The sequence below is a fragment of the Lepidochelys olivacea genome (assembly GCF_965140295.1).
Source record: "Lepidochelys olivacea isolate rLepOli2 genome assembly, chromosome: 10".
Classification (NCBI taxonomy): domain Eukaryota; kingdom Metazoa; phylum Chordata; order Testudines; family Cheloniidae; genus Lepidochelys; species Lepidochelys olivacea.
This window is the reverse complement of record NC_140420.1, coordinates 81,739,012-81,763,493: the sequence shown is the minus strand read 5'-3', so window position 1 is coordinate 81,763,493 and position 24,482 is coordinate 81,739,012. Positions and strand designations below refer to the sequence as shown.

The following is a 24,482-nucleotide window of genomic DNA, read 5'->3' as shown; positions in this document are numbered from 1 at the left end:
TTTCTCTTACTTCTCTGTGGTTTGTACGTGCCTGGTTAAATGTGCAAAACAAATCTAAATGATGTTGATTTCCTCAGGATATTACCGACAACTCCTAGCAATTATACAGTATGGCATCTCTACAATGATCAAAAGGTGCTACCGAGAACTAGCTTGAAACAAAGAAATGGCTTTGAGGAGAAAGAAAGCTTTCTTTGGGTTCAAACGCCTATAACATGCAGATGTATTACAGTTACAGTGAAAGATGTAGGATAAGAGTTTGACATTTTCTGTTTGATTCATGAGATTGATTTAGTTGGGTGTGTGTGTGAATCACCAGGATAAATTGAAAGAATAAATACATTACTGGGTAGGGTCAATTCAAACACCATTACCATGAGGACAAATATGCATCTGAGATGCAAAAATAGATGCTTGCTGTAATGACCTGGACCGCTTATATTTCATGGTAAACCAGATATCAGCCATGCTGAGGTCAGTGCTACAATTTTATACTTCCTCTTGCTTTCCAGAGGAAAAGATTCCTATTCTTTCCATTCTAGGACACTCCCAGCAACTACTGCTGAACTATTCATAAATAAAGAAACAAATACAACAAATGCCTTTCCCTTTAGCTGCACAACAGCCTTCGATTCTGCAGTGTAACACTTTGTACAGGCTTTAGCCTCTTTCTAATGGAATTGTGTGAAGAGGCTTCAGGGTTTGTTTAGCTGATGGGTTTGCACTAATTAGGAGAAGTCTGACGGACTAATGCTTTTATTGATATCATTGTAAATGCTCCTAGAGGTAGGCTGTTAGTTGCATCGTAACTGGAAAATAATAAATAAAAATAAAATCTACTCGTTTAGTGCCTAAGTTCTCAACTGCCCGTGGAAGTTACTAAACTCTTTGGGGGAAAGGAAACAATTTACAATAGAAATTTCTGGTGAGGAACATTTACGATAGCATGAGGGTACACTCATGAAATTGAAAATTGGATCTTGGGGTCCTTCCTTCTACCCAAACTTCTGAAGTCATATTGAGCATGGCATGTTTTTTTGTTTTTGTTTTTAAATATTCTAGATAACCACATATAGTAGCTTAGAGAATAGGAACACTGAAAGTGTAATAACCACTTTGCACCTTAGAATGTGATTTCTCTCCACTGGGAAAAATTTTAGGAATCATCTTTTTTTTCTGGAGATGAGCGAAATTTTCTTGTGCAAACCTATATTTTGCAGGGGGGGTTGTTTATATTTTGTTGAGAAATGCAGATTCAGGATGACCAAAACAATTCATGAATTTGGGTCAATTTTTGCAAATTGTTCTGTCAAATAAAAAGTTTAATAATTGTCAAAATGGTTCATTTCAGCATTTTGAAAGAAAATCTGACTTTTCATTTTGGAAATCACTCAATTATATTTAAAAAAAACATTCTAAAAAAAGGCTTAAAAACATCAAAAATTAAAGGAAACTTTTTAAAAAAAATTTTTGTTTGTTTCGACACAGAGTCCCCCCACCCCACCTTCTTGCTCTGTCCACTAAACCAAAAAGTCAGTTATTTGCACAACCCTATTTGCAGAGAGAAAGCTGAAAGATTTTTAAAATGCACAGTTCACTTGGTGACAACAGCACACAGATCTATTAATGCACATCAGTCTCTTGTGTTAGTTTCTTCTCCTCAGTGGAATTGTAAAAAATTCTCCAGTCTTTGCTTACTGAGTGTATAAAACTATTCTACATGCTGCTCGGTCTAAAATGGTCTGTGTACAGCAGCCAAGGGATTGTCTGTCTGGTCTCTTAATTAGGGCATAAGACTTGCAGACATTTCTTTTTCCTTTGTTCTCTCCTTTTTGTAAAGCCACACTGAAATTTCAGATCTTAATGTATGGGCTTCTTGTGTCCACTAGGAGGTGGTGTCAAGCTTTTTTAAGGCTTGAAAACAAGATAGGTCAGAATGCTAAATACAGTACACTAACTATTTAATAGCACTTTCAGTACTGACCTTCAAGTATTTAGCTCCTGGCTTCATTTAATGTGAACAAAGAAATGCACATGGGTAAGTCCTTGGTTTCGGTAATCTACCAGTAAAGCAAACATCTGTGAAGCAGATTCATAGCCTCCTACTGTAATAGTTCAGCAAATACCCAGGCAGCTGGTGAGTATTTTGTAATCCACTGTAACACAAAGGGAGGGAAGAATGGTGTAGTGTTTCAGCCAGGGCTGCCATGTAGATCGCCTTGTTTTGGTTTGAGGGGTTGCAGTTGGATTCCCTGGGAGTGTGGACAACTGTGAGAGGTCGGATACTGACATGCCAGACAGAGGGGTTTGCTCTTCAGACACTGCCTCCTGGGGAGATTATTTGAATTAATTTGTCCCCACTGAGCTAGTCTGTTAATTGCCGGGGCGTCTTGGCTCTTGCTGTGATGGTCTCACTGCTTCTACTACATCACAGCCACTGTGGCTACAGAAAGGAGCACAGATACCGGTTATAAACAAGTCTAGCTTTGGGTGCAAGAGACAGACTGGAACGTCTGTTTTATTCTAGGAACAAAACCCCAGTAAAAGCAGCAGCTAGTACTGTACATTGATTTCCTACCATCACCAGCCAAGAGAAATTCTGTCATACACAGAATAATCCCTTCAGCTTGCTTTAGGGTAGAATATGAATGGGCATTTCTAGAGGTTTTATCAGGTGTATTTCAGTAGGACCTAGAGAGCCCCGGGCAGGGAACAGGATGCCAACCACTGCGCGAAGATTCTATACCCAAAGGTTTAACCCACGTACCAGCAATACAAATGATTGCTATTAGTCATTATTCAGAGCACCTACAGGAAAAGATGGGCATTTCTGATAGAAAATACCGTGTTGAGCTGGAATGCAAAATGCCAGGGCACCGAAATATCTGCAAATTTGGCCAATTTACTACACAAAAAGTCATCTGGAAAAGAAGCACAAGACATCCAGTCATTTACTGGTGATATCTTCATAAATGATCTGGAGGATGGTGTGGATTGCACTCTCAGCAAATTTGCGGATGATACTAAACTGGGAGGAGTGGTAGATACGCTGGAGGGGAGGGATAGGATACAGAAGGACCTAGACAAATTGGAGGATTGGGCCAAAAGAAATCTGATGAGGTTCAATAAGGATAAGTGCAGGGTCCTGCACTTAGGACGGAAGAACCCAATGCACAGCTACAGACTAGGGACCGAATGGCTAGGCAGCAGTTCTGCGGAAAAGGACCTAGGGGTGACAGTGGACGAGAAGCTGGAAATGAGTCAGCAGTGTGCCCTTGTTGCCAAGAAGGCCAATGGCATTTTGGGATGTATAAGTAGGGGCATAGCGAGCAGATCGAGGGACGTGATCGTTCCCCTCTATTCGACATTGGTGAGGCCTCATCTGGAGTACTGTGTCCAGTTTTGGGCCCCACACTTCAAGAAGGATGTGGATAAATTGGAGAGAGTCCAGCGAAGGGCAACAAAAATGATTAGGGGACTGGAACACATGAGTTATGAGGAGAGGCTGAGGGAGCTGGGATTGTTTAGCCTGCAGAAGAGAAGAATGAGGGGGGATTTGATAGCTGCTTTCAACTACCTGAAAGGGGGTTCCAAAGAGGATGGCTCTAGACTGTTCTCAATGGTAGCAGATGACAGAACGAGGAGTAATGGTCTCAAGTTGCAGTGGGGGAGGTTTAGATTGGATATTAGGAAAAACTTTTTCACTAAGAGGGTGGTGAAACACTGGAATGCGTTACCTAGGGAGGTGGTAGAATCTCCTTCCTTAGAGGTTTTTAAGGTCAGGCTTGACAAAGCCCTGGCTGGGATGATTTAACTGGGAATTGGTCCTGCTTTGAGCAGGGGGTTGGACTAGATGACCTTCTGGGGTCCCTTCCAACCCTGATATTCTATGATTCTATGATTCTATGATGTATCAGGGAGATGTTTGAGCACTCAGATGCGGCACTTACGCACGTGACTGGACAAAAACCTGAACATTTCAACAGAACATAGAAATGCTTGCAAAAGTTTTCATTTAATCCAAAAGCCATTTTTGTTGGAAAAACATTTTGGCAAAAAAAAAAAAAAAAGAAAAAAGATTTTCAGCCAGTTCCAGTAATAACTCTGCAGAAGTAGAAAGATAGACAAGAACATAGGAGAAGGTAGGAAAAAGAAGCTAGTATATAATGTCCATACCTCACAGCAATAATTTCCAGCTGATGTACTATCCCCTATTCCCTTTACCCAATGCCTGATGTTCAAGGTTATTTCCGATTTGATTTGATTTTTTTAGAATGCAGTAGGAGATGGTAGCAACCTGCATCATGTGAACAAACCTCTCTTCAAAAACAGAAATCAGAACAGCAGAAATGGTCAAATTAAAAACCAGAGTGATTAGTGCATTGCAATCAGCTTAATTTCAGTGTCTGCTTTCTTGTTTTCAAAGGACATTTTAACACTTTGTGTTCTGTTTGTTTAATTCAATGAAGGTTTTAACTGAATTCAACAATATGGTTTCAATGAACCGATCATTCCAACACAACACATCAGCAGGCTTGGCAGGATTCGATTTTTATCTGTAAATGCTGGTAAATCTCAATTTCACCGTACACACACAAGCCAAAGAAAAAATATTTCCATCAATGAGAATTGCAATGCACAGCGAGGCCAAGTAAGAAAAACACTGCTTGAGAACTTGTTAGAGCTTGGTTTAAGGATATTTACTTTGTGTATTTTGATATGCGGTGTTGACAATTTGTGTTTGAATGGTTACAAAAGCTTTAACATTCTGAATCTCGACGTCCGTCTTAAATAATTATTGTTTATACTACCCCCAATTTCCCACAACGGTCAAAATAAATTTTTTTTTTAAAAATGATAAAAATAGAAAAAATGCTTTAAAAGAAACATTGATATTATCTCTCAAAATTATAAAAATTCAATTCTGCCAAGCCTACATATAAGGCCAGAGTTAAGCTATTCTTGCAACACAGGAGAGTTTATTATCTGTGTCATTTTCAGTTACCAAGGTAAAGAGAAAAAACTTCTGCATCTGCTCATTACTTTCAATACATGAACAAATGGACATATTCAGATACATCACTGTTGTAATAATAGGATCATTTTCAGCAGTTTCCCTTTGCCCTTTAATGAAATCCTTTATAAACATTCATTAATATCCATGAGCATAACAGCCACAGGATTATACCCTTTTAGCTTCCCTAGGATGAGCACTTAATGCTACATTGATTTCTGATTTATGAGCCTCTTATTAATTAGGGCGTGTTAGGCAAATTCCCTAACCATATGGCACACGCTCCATTTTTACTCAGTGACTGATAGCAGCCAAAGTGAATTTAACCTACATTAGGCCCAATTTCCATTGTGGCAGGTGAGGATTTAAAGAAAGAAAGGATGGAACTGTTGAAAGATACAGGGCTAAACTCCTGTTCCTTTAGGGTAGATTCCAATTAGGTGTTTCTGATTGTGGGTCACTTGGATTACTCCAAAGGTCTTAATTTTATGCTGCTAGCTCTGAACTACCAGAGCAGATCAAATGGGCCAAACTCAGCCATTTCATGGATTCCCCCTAAGCTAATATGCTTTCTTAAGCCAATACCTGTATTTACCATTCTGACTGTCTGGTAATTCCATTTTAATTAAGCAATAATGATCAGTGTACTGGATATTTCCTAGGGATTAACCAATGACTGGGAGAATTAAGGATGGTTAATTCCCAAGGAACTCTGGTCTGAGTTCATTAGTGATATAAGAAATCTGTTCAGATTTTTAGGACTAAAACCAAGTAAACCTTTGGACATTTTCCCCATGACATTGTCAGGCCTCCAGACGGGCACTGGGAGTGTTTGAAAAGTGCTGATGCTGGATAGCAGCCAAGCCGCCTGTTTGCTTTCCTAAATTGCTCCTCTCTCTCTACCTGGGTTATAAAGGCACTAAACATGTTGGCAACTGCTGGAGCCTTCTAGCGGTACCAGAAAAAGTGAACTGCTTGATTGCACCCCCTTCCCCACCGGTTTTCCCAGTTATAGTAAAAATGAAGGTCCTGATTCTCTTCCCAGTCTAACCTGAGTCATGTCAGGAGAGACTCCACTGATACAGTGGTGTGGGAATCCAGCTCATATATATATATTTGCCATCATAGAGAATATAAAGGCCACAAAGATTTAAGATGAAGAATGGAGATTAAGTCATTGCAGCTGGGTGAATCTTCCCCCCAAATCTTTGCCTTTCTGTTGTCAAAAGACAGTGATCTTAAGAGAAACAGAGGATACACAAAAAGAAAAGGAGTACTTGTGGCACCTTAGAGACTAACCAATTTATTTGAGCATAATGCATTTGACTGAATGCCTCCGATGAAGTGAGCTGTAGCTCACAAAAGCTTAGGCTCAAATAAATTGGTTAGTCTCTAGGGTGCCACAAGTACTCCTTTTCTTTTTGCGGATACAGACTAACACGGCTGCTACTCTGAAACCAGAGGATACACAATCCATTTCCTTTCTTTCTGCGCACTTCTCTATGGCCCCAGTAGGCCATTCCTACAAAGCAGGCTCAGTGCCAGAACAGGGGGATAGAGGAGGTTGCAGGAAGGTGACTTTTTGCCTCCTTATATTCTAGGACCAGCCGCCTGTTGCTCCAATTTGTGCTTGAATGAAGCAGCCCTAGGTTCCGTTGCATCAGCTGAGAACAGACCGAGTTCAGCACTGCTCTTGGCCACACCTTTGGCAAAGCCCTACTGGAGGAGCTTTGAGGGGCACAGCAGAGTGCCATCCAAGGAAGCCCCTCTGCTGGTGGGTGTGATCCACTGATTTTGTCCCTTTAAGCCACTGAAATGTTGTAAAATGAAGATATGGCCTCTTTTTATTCTGTGATAAGGAATCTCCTTTATAAATGTGTTTTCCCCCCCTTTCCTATCTCACTTCTGATGTGTCCACACTATAGAGTTCATTTGAGCGATTCAACCTGGAGTTACTTCCCTCAAGTCAGCCCAACACGAGAGAGAGAGAGAGAGAGAGAGAGAGAGACCATGCTGCTAAACAACAAGGTAGTTGCTGTAATGGGCCTGTGTGCACAATGACTCAGACATCTGGAGGTCTATCCCACCATTTATAGTGCTCTAGCAAACTTTGCCGCTCTATGAATGCTTTTGCTGGGTATTGTGGGAGATTCACCCATTCCATTCATCCAAGGCCAGAAGGGCCCACTGTGATCATCTAGTCTGACCTCCTGTGTAGCACAGGCCAGAGAATGCCCCCAACATTATTCTCAGAACTTATCTGTGTCCCTTCTGGTGATGCTGGGCAAAGATGGCCTAGAGCTGGCAACGCCCAAAATTAAACCATCCCTGCTCCTTCTTTCTGTCCACAGCCTGCATCCTAACTGGTGTCAAAGCAGGGATCTTGCTTGACGCAATGACCGGTGCCACTGTCGTTTTGTCGAGAGGCGATGGCATGTGTTTTAGACTGTGTTTGGACGGCAGAGCGAGCCACTGGAGCACAATCACTACCTGAACCAAGCCCATAGGAACAAGGTATGGGAGTGGGAAGTAGGGAAAAGCATTTCTAGAGGCTTTACGGCTACGCCTGGGTTGAGATTTTTACACAGAAATTGTTTTTCGATGGAAAATTGGGGGTTTGACTGAATTCAGTTTTCCCCAAGAAGCTTTCTGGGGATTTGAGTTTTAGAAATGCTGCCTCATGCTCCCATTCTCCGCGATGGGTCAAGCTCCTCTGGTGGACTACATCTGCCATGACGGCCCATGGCCAGAGACTCCCAGGAGGCACCTCCTCCATATTAATGATGCATGATGGGAGATGGAGTCCAGCCAGGGGTGCCGGCCTATGAAGGAGCATGGCAGCATGTGGCACCTGACCTATAGTTCCCATGAGGCACCGCAGCAGCATTTCCAAATTGAAAATATATTTGGGGGGAAGAAATTCTCCATAAAAAAATTAAAAAAAAAAAAAAAGATTTCCCCCCTCCTTTGACATTTTCCACAAAAAAAATTATTTTATTTGATGAGCTCTCTTGACAGCAGGGCTGGTGTCTGAGCACACAGCAAAGGAGTCCGTGTGTTTGCAAGTGCAGAGCAGTAGATTTGCAAGATTCAGAAAAACCAACGTCATTAGTGGGCATGGAGCTGTGTTTTGCTCGTAACATACAGTAGTATCAGTTCAGACCTTCCTTTTTGCCGTGCCTGTCATCTCACTGTGAACTACTGGAAGGCAAAACACACTTTTATGGGTTATTATTTATAAAGTGCTGTAATAGACATCACTTACCAACCCCACTTTAGATAATCTAACTTTCTTCCTGTTTTCATATTAGCATGAGCATGACATTAACAGCACATTGCCTGGAGATCACCCTTTCAAAGCTTACAAGAAATACAAATTTATGCAGCTGCTGTTAAACTCCAAGGGGACAGATCTTGTAACTGTGTACATTAATAGGCAATCACTAATTCTGAGCAACTAGCGGAATAATTTTCTTTGCAAAGCAGACTTCGTGTTCTTTATCAAAATTCATTAAGCTTTCTGGAGGACAAAACCACAGTTCAGTTACAAGACCATTACAGTGCAAGAATTTAATTTTTTGATTAAACCAAAATAATGCTGGTATTTCACAAAACCAGAACATAGGATCCGATTGTCATCCCTGAAACTGATGCAGGCCATTTGCCTTCTCCATCAAAATGCACCCCCCCCCCCTTCCCAGAGACACTTTGGTGCATGTGTGAAATATTAACAAAGGCAGAATCTGATTTAGCAACACTTTTGCTCTCACTTCCAGTGCTGGTGAAAGGGGAGAGGCTGACACACTCAGAACCTGTGCTCTGCAATGTTTGAAAATAACGGATACACAAAGCTGGTCTGGTTAATGCTGATAAATACAAATCAGCAATTTCCTTTGCTGTAACTTCCCACTCGTCATGGGAAACCTTGTCAGCATCAGTGGTTTAAGTCCAAGTGGATTTCTAATCATACGATGAAGCTGTATCTATAACCCCTGGGCTACTTAAAGCTCAGTGACCCAAATATCATTTCCCTTTAAGTGTGGAAGCACAAGAACACAGGGAGCACTCTACTGAGTAAGATTTTGCCTGTAGGCTCCTGTACGCTTTTACATTTGTCGTCACAGGGACTTGAAGGAGTAATTCTTCAGCAGCTTTAAGCATTCAACACATTTTTTTGCCTGGGAACCAGAGCAATTAAACAGCATCATTTTGGAGCGAAGGAATTCATTTTATTGTGTCTTTGGGGGGGGGGAGAGGAAGAGGACAATTAATTTTTCAGCTTGCATAAGTCAGTCATTTTGCCACTTGACGAATAAGAAGGAATCGTTGCTTTGGAAATGGTTAGTAATTTTAGTGCCTTTGGAACACTGACAAGGGCAAAACAGAGTTTCGTAATTATTCCAATACATCGAGTACAGTTTCGATGGACAGTCTCTGTGTAAATATGCCCAGGGAAAGCTGCACACGCCTTCTTAAGACTGGCCCTTTTGAGGGGTTCCATTTCAACAATAACTTTAATAGTCATCGTCAAATCTCACCCATTTCCAGCCCCTTGACATATTTTAAAATGCTGCTCTAATAATCAAATCATTAGCTAATAGACCAAGTTTGTACAGTTCACATATTTCTTTCTACAGTCAGTAGCTTGAATATGTGGCCACTGTACAGACAACTGTCACCTGCATAGAGCTTTCTGGTATAAATGTACAGCAGAAAAAGGAAGGTGAGGATACTCCTACACGGGCACTAGGCCCATCACAAAGCGCTTTTCCTTTGAAGCTTCACTCTTGAGCAGTCTGAGGCTTCAAAGGTTTGTTGGAAGTGTTGGGGGCTTACATGCAATTTTCAGTTGGTAGTCTGCACTGGAAATCCTATTTTGACATTATCAGTGTCTGACTCATTTGAAGGGAGTCTGTCAGAGCTTCAGATCCTGTGACTAAAAAGGAAGCTTCAAAGGTTCATGAAGTCTTTTAACAAAGGCTCCTCCCTCCCTTGTAAATATGGGAATTTGTTGTTTTGACTGCAGGAAGCAAGTCCTCAGGAAGATTGCCACCACATGCTTTGTTGCAGTCAGGCTGCAAGTTGACAGCTATGACTTTGCCTTTTCACTTTCCTCCCTTTCGTCATGCCCTCTAGTGTTTGCAAAGAGGTGCTGCATTTATTCACCCAGCCTCAGATATATCAGCATGTTGTGTTTTCGCAAAAAGAAAAGGAGTACTTGTGGCACCTTAGAGACTAACCAAGGCACTAACTGCAAGGCACTGATGTTGTGTTTTGTGATTAGTCACACGTTGCTTCCCCAACTGGGCAACTATTTTTAAGGAACTGGGCTTGAATAAGTCATTTCGGGTATGAAAAAGCATGAATATTCATGAGAATTTTGCTTTCCACCAACATGCCTGTAAATAAAACAAGTTGCTCATATTCCAATTCCTATTTGCTTTCTGTAAAGAGTCAGTAATAGTGATGAACCACTTTTCACCCTCTTTTAAAAACTCGGGCAACTCCCACTGCTGTGGTTTTTGTCCAGCATTCTTTCCAATGCATTTAGGGTGACCAGACAGCAAATGTGAAAAATTGGGACAGGGGGTGGTTGGGTGGGTGGGGGATAATAGGAGGCTATATAAGAAAAAGACCCAGAAATCAGGACTGTCCCTATAAAATTGGGACAGCTGGTCATGCTAAACACATTGAAAGCTTGTGCACAAACCAAGAAGAGAAGCCAGGCAAAAATAAGAATAGGAATAAAAACAAAAAACACCCTGGAGAGAATGACTCAAAATTCCTTTCTTCCCCAAGTGGATATTTTCCCATTAATTGTTAATCCTTTCTACTTACCATTTTTAGTTGTTAGTAAAGTTACAACCTGGCAATGGGGGATGATGAGTTTTCCTATGAAAATGCTTCAGTACATACATCCTCCTTAGTGGCTGGGTTAAAAGAGTAAATAGATGTTTATACTGCCTTATTGAAGAAGGCCTTCTCCACATCAGAGAGTTGCACCAGTTTAAAAGGTGCGAGATTAACCCCTCCTGGTAACCGGCTGCATCCCCATCTCAGTCAGGTGGACGTCCCCTCCTCTTACAGACTGATTTGCATTCTCACATCAGGCAGGCACAATCCTTTCAGCAGGTGTTAATGCTCTCCCTCTATGCGCGGTCAGTTTGGGGACAGTCCATTGAGAGAGCGGTTCATCACTATACCTCACATCAGGCAACGTGAACAGGCCAGCTGCCATTTCATGGGCAGGGAAATGCATGGCTCTGCATTTGGCAGTTACGACCCGAATGGTGGTTCTGCTGAGTAATCCGTTTCCTTCCCTGCTTCGCAATGGCTGCTGCACTCTCTTGGAGGAAAACAAGCTTCCTGCGAGTGTAGAGTAGGGCAAGATGAGCTTTGATTATACACAAGGTCACTGCTTGGGGCAGGTCCCCTCATCTCTGGAGGGTCCCTATCTAGGTATTTATAAAGGAGCTACCCACTGCAACCATGTGGCTGATAGGCACATACAGCTTACATGGCCAAGCGAATCTAATTTGGCCTAATTAAAGTGCCAGACTAGATACCAGAAGGCTGGACAATAGCAAGAACAATGGGGCCTAACAATCCATGTTCTTGCCGCAGCTCCGGCAAAAGTCTTGTCTCCAGGAGTCACGGGCTTCTCCTGCTGGTTGGCAGGTAGTTGCCCTAGCTGCCAGGGGACAATTTGGTTGCAGAGATCAGGTCTCCTGCATGGAATTAATCCTGAGCTCTGAAGATCAGGGCAGTAACCTTGACTCTGCATTGCATTGGCTCCCTACTGAAGGGAGAGCCGTGTACCACAACGGTGCATTTCCAAGGACTTGTGTAGCTCAGCCATCAGGCGGCTGCATTCTGAGTAAGCTGGAGCTTCCCCAGGGCTTTCAGTGTTGTGCCTAGGCAGAGAACAATAGCAGCCCAGCATAGACGGTGCAGATGCATGGTGCGAAGCAGCCACATCTGCCTCCAGTGGGACTGGACACACTCTGCTGGCTAGCTGCAAATGGCAGGGAGTGTTTGCTGCTGTGGTCTGTGGGTGCAGTGTGGAGCCCAAGACTGGGTACAGATTTGAAGGCAGGGTGCCTTTGATGGGAGCTGTGAATACAAAGAGTTCTTCACAACACTTCTCTTCCCAGAAGCATCCCCCGTCTTGTCCAGGTCCAGCTGGAGCCAGCTGCTCTCCATCGAGGTGCCCATCTCAGACATGAATGCAGGAAATTGGAGCCTGGTGCATTTACTGTGGGTGCTCAGTGCTCTCTGCTTTGGTGCATGTTGTCTCACTTGTTCTCCCCAGCACTTCATGTAGACAATAAGTGAGGGTGGGGGAGAGAAGCAAGTCTGGGGGGGCCCTCTGCTCCTTTTGGGGATGAACAGGTATTCAGGGCACAAGCTGCTCAACAAATGGGGTCAGGGAGCTATTCCCCCTCTCCCCATGTACTATTGCACCATAAGGTTTTTTTGGCACCTTTCCTCCAAAGCATCAGGGATTAGCCACGGTTGGACACAAGACAAGGTAACAGCTCTGCAACAGTCTTGACTTTTTCAGCTCAAGGATAGCCTAGCCTATATTTTAGACCTTTCCCCAAACCTTCCCCACGACCTGGGGTTTGTTGCATAATTTCCGTGATGTAAATAATGGACATGAGAAATGCGGATTTATGTATCTGAGGCCACAGGAAACATTAGTTTCTTTAAAATACCTAACACCAAAATTATTGCAAGCTTCTCCACCACTGTTTTCACCCTGGGAAGGGGGGGGGCGGGGCTGCTTTATTACATATTTGCACGTTCCACATTTAGCGTCTAAGAGCTGAGGATCATGATTCTGTGTCAATCACATGATCTGAATCATACTTGGATGGAGTCAACCAAGGCCAAGAAAATTCAAAGCACCTGCACATTCCCTGCAGGCTCATCCATCTGGGTCAGTCTGCCTGACCCAATTAGAAGGTTACTCAGGCAGAAGTAGCGACTTGCAGGAAGCCAAACAAATGAAAAGATCATTGTATGCTGCGAACATTTCATTGTCCATGTGAGTGTCAATTCTAGTCTTGTAAGGATTCCTGCGGCGAGTGATTATTGGGAGGTTTGCAGACCAGGAACAATGGAACTGGTGAATTCAAAAGCAAAGACTAGTTAAAAATGCAAGAGATTGTTCTGTTTTCTTCAAAAGTTTGCCAAATTTTGTGAATTTCTCCTCAAGAATATGATCACTCAGTAAAAAAAAAAACTAACCCATTCTGCAGCAGAAAAAGTTTTCATTTTTAAGCAAAGATGGCTTTGCAGCCAAAAATAAAGAAAACAAAAAAATTAAAGTAGTTCTCACATAGTTTTGAAGTGAAGACAACTAATTTGCCATGTTAATAGGGACAAACTAGAATTTCAGGGCTAAAATCACCCCAAATAATGCCACAAAAGTTGGAATTGTCACTTTGAAAAAACAAAACAAAGTAAAACCATAGCTTTGATTAACATCACTTAGAAAATTTAAATAGAGAAAGACAAATGAGATTAGTAGTGCGCTCTGTTATGCCAAATGCAGCAAAATATATCTAATCTTTAAGCTGTCAATGGAAGTACACATGCGTTGAATCAGCTGCATGAATATAGATGGGCATTTGTTTTTCATTGCTTAGTTGCTGTCTGTTGCATTCTGTGGACTTTTTTGGAGTCGCATGTATGAGACACAGTATCATGATATCACTAAATCTCATGTATTATCTGCTCTCTGGAAAATAAATAGAAGTGGCCACAAGTCAAGCACAGCATTCCCTTCACCTGTCATTGCCAACTGAGGAAAATAGACTTCTCCCAAGACCAAGGTCTTGTTCGCTGCAGAAATCCACCCCCCACAACCGCCAATCTCCAGACAGGCAGAATTCCACGGCTCCAGGAACGTTAGAGTAGCAATTGTGAACTTGTATTCTGAATGGCAGCTACCCGATTGCACAGATTGGTCACGGCAGAGGAATGAATAATCTCCACAAGGGCGCGCACATCGGTGTCTTTGCTTGCTCTGGGGAAGTACATAGAAAAACCACACCAGCCATTCCTGCTCCTCTTCAGTCGCCTCTCTGCCTTTTTTTTTTGGAGCCCATGCTCCCCCTGCTGGGTCTAGGTTTTCCAGCAGCCACCTACACACCTCTCCCGGTCAGAATTTGCCCTAGCGAGAGTACTCCTAAAATTCCAGTGACAAAGGGACAGAATGACAAGAGACACTGCTAGCTGAATCCTGTTGACACCGCCCACAGTGCCCTGCCGTTCTGCATGTAACAAGCTCATTTCACAAACATCAGATCAGCTGCTCCCCCCTCCCCGCCTTTTATGGTATTTTAGATGTAATGTCTCCACACTCAGACACCCTGCTCAAACATCCTGTAACTAAATGCAGAAGAATCCCATCGAATTTTTTACACTATTTTGATCTACTTATTCCAGTTGGATGGGAGCATGGTCTAGTGATGAGAGCAGGGGGCTGACAGTCAAGATCTCATTTCTGGCTCTGTCGCCAACTCTCACCTTGAATAAATCACTAGTGTTTCGGTGACTCAGTTTCCCCGACTGTACAATGAGACTAATACCAGTCTACCTCAGAGGGATACATATCATGGCTTAAATTAATGTTTCTAAATGTTAATTTAGAATGTTAAATTAATGTTTTTGATGAAAGGTGCTATATAAGTACAAGTTATTAAACAACTCTGGGCCTCTTTGCCAGATTCCTTAGTTAGAATGGGGCAAAGTTGCATATGTCTATTTCTGGGTTTTTGTTCACCTGAACATTTTTAAGCCACACCTCGCATCACCCTTATTCTTCCCTTATAAAAATACTCCATCAGCACATACAGAAGTTAATCCTCTGTAAAAATATGTTCGCAATAAATAGCTGAAAGAAACAGACATTTCATCACACTTCTGGACATGTGTAAGATTTAAGTGCCAGTCACCACACTTGCATGGCTATTAGGAGAGGTAGGTTAGCCACAGATATTACATCTTCTGCCTAACCCTTTTCTAACATGTTAACTCCCGGAACTTTCCTGGGTAACCAGCAAGAAAGCCCCTCCATGCGGACAATTGTTTTTTCTTACTTACCTTCCACTGCAGGGCATTTCTTATTTACTAACCACTGCAGGATAGGTCTACAAAGCATAAGAGATGTCTGATCTAAAATATAGCAAAAATGCATAAGCTTTAGATAGATGAAAGTGTTGCACAAATTAAAAACACAAAGCTTTGCTGAATTAGTATTTACATTTATTCCAGAACAGTAGCCAAGATCAAGCTTGTTATTTAAAAAGACAAAAAGACAAACAAAATCCCTGTTAAACTGGATTCTGTACATAATGGGAAAAAATTCTATCTTGACTGGTAATGAAAAGCCATTCTTTCCTAAAGGTGACATGGTTTAACCAGCAGAGGGTGCAAGTATTTGCATTATGACCACTGTAGCCTGCTGTCTGTACTACTAAACAAATAAACACTGGCAACCTACACACTATCCACTCCAATGGGACAATTTAACAGCGTTTTATTTTCACAGTGCTAGAGCGATGCAAACCTGCAGATTATGTCCTGTATAGTTTTAACTCCTCTTACAATTCGACCCAGACACATTTACCCGTAAATACAACAAAGGAATTGGGCATAATATTTGATTTTCCTTTTCAAAGCTTCTGTTCACACAATGAGCTAAGTTTTCAAACCTGACCTCCTCCTTAGCATCTGCTGGATCCAATGCTAAAATTCAGTACCAAAGTTTTTCAACTTGAGTTCCTCAAATTAGATGCCCACATACAGAATCAGGCACTTAGCATGCTCTGAATCCCATTTCAGAATTGCTGAATACACTCAGAAAACACTGACTCCTTGCTCAGCACCACTGAGAAAGAGCCAGGCCCCTTTCTGGTCACTGTCTAAATACACACCTGACTTTATTATTAGTGAAAATGCAACATTTATTATAATACCGCAGATCTTATAGCACTTTTCTTTCATAATCTCAAAGCACTTCACAAAGGGAGTCAGTATCATTGGCCTCATTTTTCAGATGGGGAAGCTGAAGCACAGAGAGGTGAAGTAACCTGCCCAGCAGCAGAGCCAGGAACAAACTCCAGGTCTCCCGAATCTCAGTCCAGTGCTCTGTCTTCTAGGCTACGTTGTACTCGAGTTTGAATGCTTGTGTCCCTACATGTCTAGCTCCTTGCCCTGGAAGCACAATTGGGTAGGCATCCAAGTCATTTCCACCCTCAGTTCCGTGTCTACAGTTGCTTGTGGATACTGAATTAAAAGAGATTTAAGTGTTGCCCAGAAAGTTAGTTCACACCACGTCTCAATTCTGCTAGTATCACTCAGCAAATACAAGTATCTGAGCCCCCATGCTTAGCATGGACACCTCCATTACTAATCCCGATTGTGACGAGAGTTAGTATTTAGGCAAATATTGACTTCAGACTGAAATCCGTCATATGCAGTTGGAACCATGGAATCTTACGTTCATTTTGAGCAAGAACAAGCCTTTATGCCATTTCTGAAAGGACGTTGAGGGCAGGATCAATCACTTTGCTCAATGTCTACAATAAATTCTTAAATCACTGGTGTTGACTTCAAGGCCGGCACTGGAGCACTTGGTTCTGACTTCGAGCCATCCTCTCTGGTCTTCTGATTGATCCAGTTCTCCCTGAGAAATCCTACATGAGTGTGGGTTCAAAAGGCCAGAGATGTAATGTATTCTGTCACATTTCTGGCACTCTGTTTGTGTTTCTACTACAGCCAGCCATCAACTCTCTGCACAGGTACCTGGTAGCTGGGGCTAAGTTAACCTCTTTTCTGTGGCATCTTGGTATTCAGTAGTCAAGCATCTCAAATTTGCAGGCTATTTGAACAACAGATGGCATAAATGCAATAAAAGTCCTCCTATACATTGGTGCAAGTCTTGAGAAACTTACCAGGTTATGGAAGATGATTTGCACAAGTTAAAGGGAAAGGAGAATCTAGGGGGGCCTGAACAAGCCAGATTGTCTGTGGAGCTCCGAGGAGAGTGAGTTAAATAAATTGCAGGCAGATAGTCCTGGGCCCTCAGCCATGGCAATCTGCTGAGTCAGTACCAGGCTACCTGAGCGAGGTTACAGCACTATGCAGAGTCACCTCATCAAAACAGGGCTTGTTTTATTTCTGGCAGCTGGGAGGTGCCTACCATAGAATTATCAATCCCTGCAGCACAGTAAAGATCCTTGGGGAAACTCATTCCTAGCAACATGTCCTGTAGAGGTCAGCCAGGCTGAGCTAGATGGAGAAGCACAAAGGAAAGTCCTTCAGTCCATGGGTGTGCAAGTCAACCAGCTGCTGCAAAAGACATTTCAAGCCAAAAGAATTGGAGCCGCTGCAAGCTTTCCTTAAGTACACAGATCTCTGGGCTGGGTGAGCAGCTGTTGCCGACATGGATGATGGATCTGTGCCTGAGATTCTCTGGTCTAGCACTAAGCGTCAGCTACACTCAGTTGTCTGTATGTACAGAAATGTAGCTAAGACACACCCTTTATATTTCAACCTTCCCAGCGGCTGTAGAGAAACTGTCACAGTCCCTACCCACCACTCTCTTCGGAGTCACCAGTCAGAGCCGCCAAGCTGACCTAAACAGGGATTTAAATAGTTCTTTGCTGCCGATGGCACAAAGCCAACAAGTTTCCATGCTGCAACCTTTGTTCCACTTCTCGCTTGCCCCCGAAAGCAAGAGAGAGTTAACAGTTACGGTCACATAGAGGGCATGCCAGGCAAACATGGGACCCACGTATGAGCTGGATTAGGTTTGCAAGCAGCTGCATTTAGGCCTGTTGGCTTTCACACCTGCTGAATGTGGCCAGATTGCCTGCATAGGTGCCCTGAGGCCCAGTGGGTAAATTGCTGAATGAGCCATCTGTCCCTTCTGGACACCTCTTCCTCTTGAACTCACTTTGGACTGGGAAGGATTAGCGCCTTCATACATTTCTGGAAGGCAAGCCTCGTGTCATTCCCTGACATTACAGTCATTGCCCTTAAGGAGCCACACACATCCCAGTGCAGGGGATCTTAATTACACCATAGTGTTTGGGGCCCGAACAGTTAATAAAGGGGGTACCTGCTGGAATAATGCAAGAAAGACCCACAAGCGCACAGAAAGGTTCATTGAGACTTCAGCGAGTGGATCGGGATAACAAGCTGTTTTATTTCACTAAATCACATTTCATGCATGCAGCAAGAGGTCACTACACACTGAGAAGAGTTCAGTTGGAGCCAGAACCAGAAAGAACTAATATTCCCACGAGATGTGGGTTTTTAAGCGTGTCAGATTCTGACCCCATCCTCAATTCAGCCTGAAAACCAAACTAGCCTGAACCTCATCCAGATTCCAAACAGCCTCCTTGGTCCATCTCATTCCGGCATCACTCACAGTGTCAGTGTAAATGGATCATGCATCCTTGGCCAGTCCATTTCACCCCTGACCCCCAGCCCCAGTCAAGCAGGGTTGGGCAGGTTTCAGCACATAGGTACTCAGACCAGACAGGAGACGCACACTGCTGCATGGAAGGGACTCCTGTCTGGGAGTGTGACAGCTGCTTCCACACTCTAGTGTGACCAGAGACAGCTGCTGGTGAGCCTGGTGCCCACCCCAGTGGGCAGGGCTGGGAGTGATACCGCCATGCCGGAGGAGCTGCCCAGGCTGGGGGCTAGCGCCTGTGAGCAGTGGCCCAACATGCTGCTGCTTTTGCCACTGTGGTTCCTGGCCAGGTCGCTGGCCATGGCGCTGCTGGTCTCGCTCTGCAACTCTGTGGAGATCCGTTTTATATTTGCACCCACGGATCTAATTTTGTACCTGTGCAGGGCTCTAACTGTAAGCTCTTTGGGGCAGGGGCTGTCTTTCTGTTCTGTGTTTGTATAGAGCCTAGCACAAAGGGGACCTGGGCAAGGATAGAGCTCCTAAGCGCTACAGTAATACAAATTAATACTGATTAGCTAATTCAATAGGAGCCAATTCCAGAGCAAGGCATTTATCTCAATGGCTATGCTGTGAAAGAACAACCCACTTTGGATCCAGCTTCCACCCAAAGGAAATATCAGTGCAATGCCAGTTCCCATGCAGGGGGAAGCACGTTAACCCTGGGGCTTCCCCTTCTTTGTTTGGGATAGCAAGTGGCCAGAAGAGGCTGAAAAACCTAGAGGTCGAATGGGCACATAACCCATTAGGCCAGAAAGAAGACACAAAGTGGCTGGAAGTGGAGTATTCTCACAGGCCACAGGAATTATAATTACTGCGGAGGAAGCACCGGTATCCAGGCAGGACTGAAGCCAGTTGCTGATAGTCTTGCAAGAAAGTCTGTTCTTGAGAGGGACCCAGGCAAGTTTTGCTGATTCATGAGGTTTGGTTCAGATAAGTGTTCAAACGGTCATATGGCCATATGAGCTCAACTCCAAGACTCCTGAGGGTTTGACCATCACTACGACATACCCACTTGGTGCTGTATGTAAACCTGTTTTGGCGTCTGTCCCTCCCGGTATGGGATGGCAGTAGAGGGAGGCACTTTCCATTACAGGTCCCATCTCCTTTCATCCATCCCTCCTCCCCAAACCAGAGATACCCCTCTTCCATCTTCCTGGACAATTGCCCCAACTCTCCTGGGATTGCATTACAGACGGTCGCAGTCAGCTGTGATTTCTGTCTCACTGCTGGTTTCTGATCTCCAGCTGGGTTTGCTGCAGATCTGCGCTCCCTCCCGCATCGCACGGTAGCCAGGCAAGCAAACCTGAGCCCAGCTGCTTCCTCTCCCCATCAGCTTGCAGCTGATTCTGCCTACAGGGAGGCCCCACTGCCTGGCCCGGCTGGATGCAGAAGCAAGAGCAGTGTCAGCAGGATCTTCTGTGCGACATTCTTAGAAGCAGCGCCTTCATCTCTCCTTTGTAAGGAGAAGGCGCAGTCCCAGGGCAACGCTTCTTTCAGCTTCTTTGCACTCCTCTTTGGGAAGTCTCTGAACCACAGATGCACCCAGGACTCAGTTCAGGATTTTGCTACAGCCCAGCTGTGCTTTCAGCTCTCTCCTCTACTTGCCGTGTTTTTAATTTGTGTACCATGAAATACAACCAGGAACACATCTGCATTTCTGCTCGGCCCTTGCCTTTGCCAGAACGTCAGAGGAAGCCATGCATTAGCCTCTCCATCCTGCCGCCTCTGGGACGAGAGGCTTGCTGGCATGCTGGGCAAGCATTTCTGCACTGAGCCAGCAGGACTGTTACTTTTCTGATCCGCAGCGTGGATTTCAGATGAGAATTTTCCCCACGGTTTTGTACTGCCCGTGTGTTACAATCCAACAGCCAACAGAACCCATTGTTCTTCTTGGTGCCTAAGTGTAAGACATCATCTGACGAGTCTGGACTTCTGTTTACATCAGTCCCCAGCCAGTTTCAGGTGAGTGGCTCCTCCTGCCAGTCTGCCCACTCAGTGATAGTGTAGATTGCACAAGTCAGACAGCCACCCCCCACCCCCAAGGTGCTGCAAGAATCCACTGGGCAGAAAACAAGACTCCAGCTTGCTGCTAATTGCTTGCACAGTTGATGTAGCTCAGCTCTAGCTAACAAAGTCCGTGTAGTGTCAGATAATTGCTTGAAGTTTAGCTCGCACTTTGTAACAGTCAGATAAAATTATAGGCCATTGGCACTGCTTATTAAAGATTTCTACTGTAATAGTGAATGCCTCAAGCACACCCCCAAGCACACCCCCAAGCTGGGTTCCATTGTGCAAACATGACTGACAATCCCTGTCCCAACAAGCTACTTGCTGCATTGGTCAAGGGCTTGTCTACACCAGATTTGTCCCATAACATTTCTTTCCTATTGCCAACATTTGCCACTCAGTTGGCGGGAGTACTAGAGCAGACTAGCCACTGTCATTTTAGCCACTGTGGTTAAAACATTGGTGGAGCCTGTCTCTGCAAGAGCCCCTACCACTGCTGATGCTGATGGACTGCATCTGTGACAGCAAAGATGGAGTCTGCCCAGTGTAGACAGCCTGGCTTGTTTCCCCTGGCACGCCCACTGGGAATCTTTTTGGTTTGAACAAGTTTCTTGGATTTTAGTTTTGCCTTTAATAAAGATTTTTTCTTTTCATACTCTCAGTCCTTTGCCTGGAATTACAGAGTTCCGTTAGATAAAGATCTTCCAGTAGCATAAACTAAACGTCTTCTATCCCTTAAAGAGCTCACGGAACAAAATTCCATCCTATTACAGAGCTAGCAATATATCAGTTACACAGTTCTCCCGGGTCCGAGAGCTCCGCTCACTGAACGACATATCATCTGAACTGTTTAGTCAGGGCTCATACTGGCATGCACACTCCTGTGCCTGTCTACCTTTATATAAAGCACAACAGCAAGAGACCTAAGTACTGACGGAGCTTATTCTTTCCCAGCTGCGCTGAAACAAGCATCTACTGTTAGCTGCAGGAGGCAGCGAAAAGATGAACCATTGAGACGATCATCAGGACAGCCCCGTGAAATGTCATGCCCATTGCTACACCACGTTGTTCTGCTTCAGCCTGGCATAGCCAATTCATCCCCACCCATTGGAAATGCCATTCAGTGCCAGGATACCATCAGATTACTTGTGGTCAGGACACCATGTGACTAACAGCCACAGGACTCTGGGGAAGAGCTGGTTTCTAACTCTTCGGAGTTTCACACAAAAAGCTTTTAGAAACGTCTGTTCTCCATGGGGAAGATACAGAGTGGCCCATTATGCCTGGCTTCCATTCTCCCCATCTGTCCTTCCAAGGACGTTAACACAGGGTACAGTCTCCCCTCTGTGTGCATGGGCAGTGCTCATGATTAGTAATAAGAGTTAAGTACGCACAGACAGAGAAGAATATAAACACCTCCCTATTTCAGTTAATAGCTGCAGGCAAGGTATTTCCATTCTTCTTCCTCCACCCAATGGACTACTTTTTATAGGGAGCAGAATGGGGCAGGGCAAAGTATCAACTGCATTTCATTATTGTCTCCCTTGATCTGACATTTTTTTATTCCTGGGTATTTATGTGGGTCACAGCAGAAATACATTGGATGCTCTCTGACGTTGTATACAATCATTAATACACCTTAACACTGGACCTTATGGTAGGAGAGGTGCAAGACTTTGCATGTTGTAAACAGCTTACGTTTTTAATAATTTATTTCGCTTCTTGTTGCTCTCTTTGCCTGGGGCACAGCAATCTAGTGGATCAGGCATAAGAGTGGGAGACCGGAGACCTAGGTTCTAGCTCCAGCATGACTTATTTTGCAACACTTCGGGCTTTTCTACACCTGCAGCACGGCAGGGACGCAGCTGCACCGTTACAGCTGTGCCACTGTAGTGCTCAGCGAAGCTGCTACGTACTCTGACAGGAGAGCTTCTCCCGTCGGCGAGGTACTCCACCTCCCGGAGAGGCAGTAGCTATGGAGATGGGAGAAGCTCTCCTGTTGGCACAGTGCTGTCTACACCAGGAGTCAGGTCAATATAACTGTGTTCTCAGAGGTGTGGATTTTCCACACCCCTGAGCGAAGTAGTTATACCAACCTAAGTTTGTAGTGTAGACCAAAGCGTAGTCACTGAGGGCCAGGTTTCTGAAGGCGTTTAAACACCTAGCTCCCAAATCAAATGGGATTTAGGTGCCTAAATACTTCTAAAAACCTGGCCCTTAGACTTTCTCAGCCTCAGTTCTGAGTCAGCAAATGCACCTGGTGATAATTATTTCCCTTTGCCGTGTGGCTGTTGTGATGTGTGTGTGAAGGACCATCCGTGTTTGCTCTGATCAGCCAGTTTTAGAGGTCAGAACGCAGGACTGCCTGGCTAGCAACCCATGTTCTGTCTGTATTAGGTGTCTCTGAGAATTCCTTTTCACCACGTCCTGCTTTTCCGGGCATTAGTGACCTAGGCCTCCTGGAATATATTGTAAGGTTTGGTTGACTTTCACAGTCCTTGCAAGTTTAGATCAAACTAAAGTGCTTCAGAGTTTAAAAATCAAAGTGGAACACAAACAACTTCCCCAGAAAATCCTCCTGTATATACATAAATATTCTTGTTCCTAACTTCAGAATGTGCACTCCAATTTCCTGCCTTAGGTCTGAAGGAAATCTACAAAACCAGACAAATTTGAGACAGACCAGTTCAGCTATTGAGGATTTATGGCTGCACAAAAAACATTTTTCGCTAACAAATGCAGGAAAGTTGGGTTCTTTCACAGTGCACGTGTTACAAGAGTGCGCTGTGTCTTTTTATATGTAAATAGTTAACAGGACCAGGTGGTATGGTGTGTTGTGGTAGCCGCATCAGTCCCAGGCTATTAGAGAGACAAGGTGGGGGAGGCGATATCTTTTGTTGGACCAACATTGCCTTGCCCACCTTGTCTCTCTGGTAAGACAGGGTGACAGTAGATGGGGCTTGTGAAGATGTAACGTCGCTCCCAGGGGTTACAACAAAAAACTTGCTGTGTGTTGCCATTGGCTTTCTCTGCACAGCTCTTCGCATCGTGTCAGAAGTAAGACAGAAAACTGCACTAGTTCTTCCTTGTGGCTGACCAGAGGCACGGAGGGCAGGTCTACACTTAAACCATTGCACTGGTAAGAGGTGCACCATGGTAGCACTTAAGTGAAGCTGCTCCTATGCCAACAAGAGAGCTTCTCCCATCTGCAGAGTTAATCCACCCCTGTGAGAGGTGGTAGCTGTGTGGACAGGAACAGCTCTCCCGCCGACATAGCACTGTCTACCCTGGGGGTTAGGTCGGAGGACCTGCGTCGCTCAGGGCTGTGGATTTTTCACACTCCTGAGCAATGTAGTTATACCGATATAGGGCTGTAGTGTAGACCTGGCCTGAGTCCCTGCAGCAATGGCTGTGAGCAATCTTGCAATGCAAATTCACGGGAACGTCTGAAAACTGGAGCTCCTTCAGGGCCTCAAGGACAAACCGAGGTGGCTGCAAGACTGGACAGAGAAAGCAGGGCAATTAACCTGGGTGGCTGCCCTGAATGCAGCAACTGGGAAGGACTGAATCACAATGTGCTCCAAATTTCAAACCTATCCACCTCTGACTGGAGACTGAGTGAGCCTCAGATTTGTTAACATTATGAGATTGTAAAAGAGGGGTTAAAATGGAAGTTGCTATGTAGCCTTAACTCTAAAATGCAGATTTCCACCACCCTTTCCTGACAAAAGCAGGAACAGACGAAAACACTTGGGTCCCAATTCAGTAAAACACTACACATGTTGCCACCACTTTTGATTCTGTCACAAGTCTCGGGACGTTTTACTTTTCTGATAGCACCCCAGCTTCTGGGGTCACAGGGTTTTATCAGAATCTCAGCTTTCATTTTAAAAACATTTTCCCAGCCCTCATGGTTGCTGAGAAAACTTGAAAACTTGAGCCAAGTGCACCTACAGGTTCAAAAAG

At 44.2% G+C, this 24,482-nt stretch overlaps 1 protein-coding gene across 4 annotated transcripts in view; it reads right to left on the bottom strand.

The window, feature by feature from the left end:
- CORO2B (coronin 2B) overlaps positions 1-24,482 on the bottom strand; it is a 139,100-nt gene that overhangs the window by 28,836 nt on the left and 85,782 nt on the right. The gene's annotated exons all lie outside the window — the stretch shown is intronic.